Consider the following 5,856-nt stretch of genomic DNA (forward strand, 5'->3'; position numbering starts at 1 on the left):
ATGGGGCTAGACGGCTAAATATGTCTCTTTCACCTGCTTGTCGTAGAAATATCGCAAATTTTATTGTAGATTCCGCAAGTTCAATATAGATTATAGTTCAAAAGTTTAATGAATGAGTACTTATGTCCTTTCGATTTCTTACAGTTTGGGCCTTTGTTGGCCGTGCACCAGGGGCGGACTGGCCATCGGGAGGTTCGGGAGATTTCCCGAACGGCCGGACGATTTCAGGCCGAGCCGGCCGGCTGTAATTGTTTTAGATTTATTTTATTATTGTTATTATTATTTATTTTTTTATTATATATTTATCTATTTTTGTAAAAGATGTAAAAAAAAAATGAAAAAGTTAAGTAAGCCGTGATTTGGGGTGGCCTGCTGCCGGATATTTGCTTACAGCGCGAAACTGAGCTCTTGCCTGACGGTGAAACGGGGCCGATGTATTACTGTCAATTTAGAGGGGGGCGCACCCCCACAGTGTATGGGGGCAAAGCGAGCGGCCGAACGGCCCCTCCCAACTTGGACTGCTCCGCGGTCTGTCATTTCTGATTGGCTCAGCCTGACACACGGCTGGGTCACTTACTTCTCGTTGATCTCACTGAAGTTACACAGAAATACGAAAATGTCAAAAAGGAAAAAAGGTGGTGGAGAGGAAAAAGAATTGGGTGGCGCTCAGAAGTTGAGGTTGAAAAGGAAAAAAATGTTAGAGCAAGACGCAGCCAAATGTGCTAGGAAGCAGAGCGAGCTCTACATCCAGATTATTTTGATGACAAGCTGTTTGTTTTCTCTAACTATATAAATCCAACTATATCAATTAAGGAAAGTCTGTCTGTCTGTGTGTGTGTCCTAATTTTTCTCCTAAACGGCTTGACCTATCACTCTGAAATGTCGCATAGCCCCTCAATATATACCTGGACAGAGACTGACAGAACCATTTTTCTAATTTGTCAATGCAAACGTTTGTTAAAAAAAAGCTTGATTAGGGATTTATGTGAAGCAGTAACCAGCAGACAATGTGTATGTGTGTGACAATTTTTTTACACTAAAATAATTGTATCTTGCACTATTTATTTGCAAGATACACTAGTTAATTTTTGCGTACTGTATTTATATTTTCCTGCAGGCCCTTTTATTTTTTATATAGTTATGTATGGTGAAAGTACATGGGCAGAAATGTAATTTCTTCCATTTCTTGTGTTCAATGTTCAATGTGTTATATACATGGTAGGTACGGTATGACCACCTTAAATAATACAGTCAATGTCCCGCTCAATATCATTTAATCTGTCATGGTCTCTTTTTCGAAAATAAATATAGTTTAAAAAAGAAATGCCTCGTAAATGTGCAATGATAAACTGCTCTAACAGTGGAAACGGATTGTCCGTCTTATCGTTTCCCAAGGACAGAAAAAGGTAACGTTCTTGCTTGCTCCTGTATGAATGGCCCTAAGCTACCTGAGGCTGCACCTGCTAGGGAAAGTTGCACTGCAGCCCGGGTAAAATCGCAAATGGCTTATTCAAGTTGAGTCTCGACAAGTGTCGAGTCTCAAGCACTTAACTAACCTTAACCGATTGTTCCATACAAATTGTTTGTTAACGATTTAACAACTTCAACATCTGCTATTACAGTCGTTTTTTTTTTTTGTAGGACTTGGGCTAATGAGCTTGAACAGAGGGAAAACCATCTACACCACTTGTCATTGATTTCTATGCATTCACTGATCTTTACAGATGGGTTTGTTTTAAGCCATTGCATATAATTGCTCTGCCCTGCAACACATTATAAGCTACACATGTTTGTTAAATGAAAATATGGTCTCGGTTACATTGAAACAGTAACAGTTGTATAACAGAAATTATACAAACCTTATACCAACATTGCAACAGGCAACTTTATTCAAACATCACACTAACAAGAACACAATAAGAACAGTAACTAATAGTAAATAATTTAAAAAAAAAGAGAAATGATTTAACAACACTGAACATACAGAACAGAGGCTGGGAAAAAGGACAGAGGAAGAAGACTTGTCCGTTGTCACAGCATCAAGGTCCAACTGTAGAGATCAAGAAAGGAAGAGGCATAAGGAGGAGTACAACAGAACACTGCTCTCTAGGAAATTGTTTACTGATGTAAACTAAGTTGATGCAGTCTTAAAATTATGATTCTAATCCAGGTTTCCATTTCAGGAGAAAGAAATGGCTCATAATCGTTAAAAAAAAAGCTTTATCATCGGCACTAGTGAGGATTAAAAAAAACACTCTGTAAGCGCATTTCTTTTTTTTACATCAGATCACTAAAACTCTGTAACAAGTGTATTAAGCAAGAAAAAGCCTTACCTCCAACAGCGGTGTTATCGTTGCGGGAAAAGGGAAACTGAAAACAGCAGAAACTGCCGTAAAGCAGTACCTCTGACAGTATGACAATGTGTGACGTCATCGCTTTTTTTTAACGCCTTTTTAGAAAAGATACGTGACCTTAAAAAATGCAATATTCAGCTGAGTTTATCTTAGCCCCTCCTTTTGAACCCAACTTTCAAATTACTTGACAAAAAATTACATCGTGAGAAAAGTGGATTCTGAGAATAAAACCCCATAGGCTCCCACTCATTCTGGACTCGCCTGCGAGCGCCCCACGTGGACAGAGATTATTACTGCAACCAGTCCAGAAAACCGAAGCTAACCAGCGAGTGCCCATTCTCCTCATATTAGACATTCTCTGGTAGGGTCCAGCTGCAGCCCCGGAGAACAACACCCTGGCGTGAGAACAACCCTGGCGCGACGGAAGTACTCTGGCGTGATGGAAGTGATTTATTTTTTTAACTTTTTTTTACACACCGCTAAATTGGATACCAAAGATGAACCATGGAAGTAAATGTGACTGTCAATATGCTTAATATATCCTATTGAGTAATATTCATGTAAAAGTCGTGCCGTGGTTTATTTACTTTTTGCCAAATTCGAATATAATAATACTGCGCCCTTTTTGAAAAATTTGCCGCACTTCGTTCATGGAAGTAAGTGAGAGTTAACCTGTTCATAATAATGATTAATATATTGAGTAAAATTCATGTTAAAGCCGTGCTGTGGTTTATTTAGTGTCATCCGTAATCACCAATGTGATACTACAGCAACACGATTTAGCAAAACTGTCATGCGTTTTTTATTGTCTAACTTTTAAGGAATAAATCGTTTTTAGATGTTTTTCTAATATTATGTTCTGCCTTCATGGTTCATGGACTTCCACCACAGGTATATGGGAACGACTGTGGGATCTTCATGATTATGGAATACTCAGTTGCAAACTTAAAATGTACTGAACACTAAGATATAACAACGCGTGTGAATGTTGTCACCAATTACATTTTTCCATCACAGTATGCTTGGTACCTTGCCATGGAGGCACCGTTTGACTTCACTGTTGTAAGTAGGCATTACATTAAATGAAGAAAGAGCTGACAATTGAAAAGATACGTTTAAAAAAAGAATTGGATTTTTGACATATGTAAGGTTACAATATCGAAAAATTCATACTTGTATACATATTTTATCATCATTGTCAATTCTTGGAATATCCCCTTACTTTAGAAAGACATGCCAGTCATCAGAAAATGGTGGTGCACAGTACTGCTTGAGAACTTCCACCTGGATGGGTATGTTTTTGTTTATTTCAACCCCTAATATTAACAAAATATGTTTAATTCCTACAATCATTTCCCTTTATTAATACAGGCACGGCAGAAGGTTCCCACACTTCATGGAGGAGGCCAAACAAATGGCGGCTGGACTACTTCCACCAGTCTTCAGACTGAAGCGAAAAAGAGAAGTGAATGACGTTTCCAGTGACAGAATACAAATAATATATTGTATAGGCTTAATATTGATTTGACTGTTTGATTCTTTTGACAGTGAGTTGGAGCTGATGGCAGTCAGCATGAAGAAGCTATATCTTTAAGCTTCTGTAGATTATTTGTTAAAGGTCCCATGACATGAAAATCTCACTTTGAGGTTTTCTAACTTAAATATGAGTTCCCCTAGCCTGCCTATGGTCCCCCAATGGCTAAAACTTGCGTTTGGTGTAAAACGAGCACGAGCTGTTCTGCTCGCCTTTGAAAAAACGGAGGCTCAAGTGTGCTGATTTGGAATGTCTGTATTCATGACGTCATCAGGAATCTCAGCTCCTCCCCTTACTCTGCCTGGCCCGCCCAGAGACGTTGGCCCGCCAATGAGACTCGACCGTGCGAGCGCCACGTGTGTGTGTGTGTGTGTGTGTGTGTGTGTGTGTGTGTGTGTGTGTGTGTGTGTGTGTGTGTGTGTGTGTGTGTGTGTGTGTGTTTTCGGGAATTTCGGGAACGTCTTTGAATACTGTGTTAGTTGCCCACTAATACCTATATTAAAGAATACACAAAATAGCATGTCATGGGACCTTTAAAGGCCCACTATGCAGGAACGGCCATTTCTTCGCTGTTTTCTTGGTTTGCGCACGCACTTTTCTCTACACAGTACCCCCTGCAGCTTCGTCGTACATATTTTACAACACAACACAGTCTCACTCCCTACTCGTCAAATGTGTGACGCATGGCCAAGGATCCCTGGCGTCAATTTCCGACGAAAAATGGGTACCTTTTTCGTCGTTTTTCAACGCCAGATAGACATTCATGTTAATCCCTCACCGTCGGATATAGACGAAAGGAAATCAATGTCTATCAACGGTGATGCCGTCACGTTATGCAACTATTGTCGATTGATTTGTTTGACAGATTCACCATTAAATGTGTTTCTGATGAAATTTCTAGTGAGAAATGTACTTTTTCCTTCAATAATCTTCAGTCAGTGAATGTGTATGATCTTTATTAATCTTTATTATCTGAATGGGAAATGCAATATTTGAGGATCGATTCACCGTTAAACGTGTTTCTAATAACATTTCTAGCGAGAAATATACTTTTTACTTGCATAATCTTCAGTCAGTGATTGTGTCTGATCTTTACTTTTTATAGTTATTAGGAAGATTTAATCGTCTCGCTCGCATGTTTCAACGACGTCACGTTGCTAGGGACGCTGCTTTCGCTAAACTAGCAGCTCACGTGTTTCCTGCGTTTGTGTTATTAAACCGTTACTTTATGTAACTTTTAATGATATTGTAATAACCACAGGCGAGGTATTGAGCGAAGTAAGCTTGATAGCAGGTTTATTGGATTCCACAATCGGACAGGCAGGCACAGCTCCACCGGAAAACTACAACAACCAAAACTCCCGCCCGGAAGGAAACCCCCGGAACCCCCTCTCAGAAGGCCCGCCTCTTCCTCCCAAACCCTGTGACGTGAAACACGTTTATCTGAGAGCCAACCCAGTCGCAAAAAGCATACGTTGACAGTGTACGTTTTCGTGAACACTGGATTACGTCGCATTTCAACATAAAATAGCGTGTTAGCACACATACACACACACACGCACGCACGCACGCACGCACGCACGCACACACGCACGCACGCACACACGCACACACGCACGCACGCACACACGCACACACGCACACACACACACACACACACACACGCAATGCATTTCGCTGCTAAAACAACAACTTGGGCTGCTTCTAGGACATTTTGGGTGGATTTTGAACGGTATGTGGGCAGGACGTTTTTTGCAGGCAGGACCTGGCAACCCTGCGCTGTTGCCCGAGGTGCAGAAATGCACCGGAACAGATCTGGATACACCATGGCCAAAATAATTGTCATGAATAGCATGAATAGATTCATGCATTATGATTCAACTTGAACATGTGTTTTTACAGTATAGAGTGGTGGAGGGATGACGTATGTTGGCCAACCCGGAAGTGAGCGACGACCTGGGTTTCCCT

At 40.6% G+C, this 5,856-nt stretch overlaps 1 long non-coding RNA gene across 1 annotated transcript; it reads left to right on the forward strand.

Moving 5' to 3' along the window:
• Positions 1-2,709: 2,709 nt before the first annotated feature.
• On the forward strand, positions 2,710-3,965 carry LOC132468321 (uncharacterized). The gene is made up of 4 exons (XR_009528206.1): positions 2,710-2,864; positions 3,372-3,416; positions 3,582-3,646; positions 3,726-3,965. It is a non-coding gene; the product is annotated as an uncharacterized LOC132468321 (long non-coding RNA).
• Positions 3,966-5,856: the final 1,891 nt, after the last annotated feature.

Source organism: Gadus macrocephalus, chromosome 11 (assembly GCF_031168955.1).
Source record: "Gadus macrocephalus chromosome 11, ASM3116895v1".
NCBI lineage: Eukaryota > Metazoa > Chordata > Actinopteri > Gadiformes > Gadidae > Gadus > Gadus macrocephalus.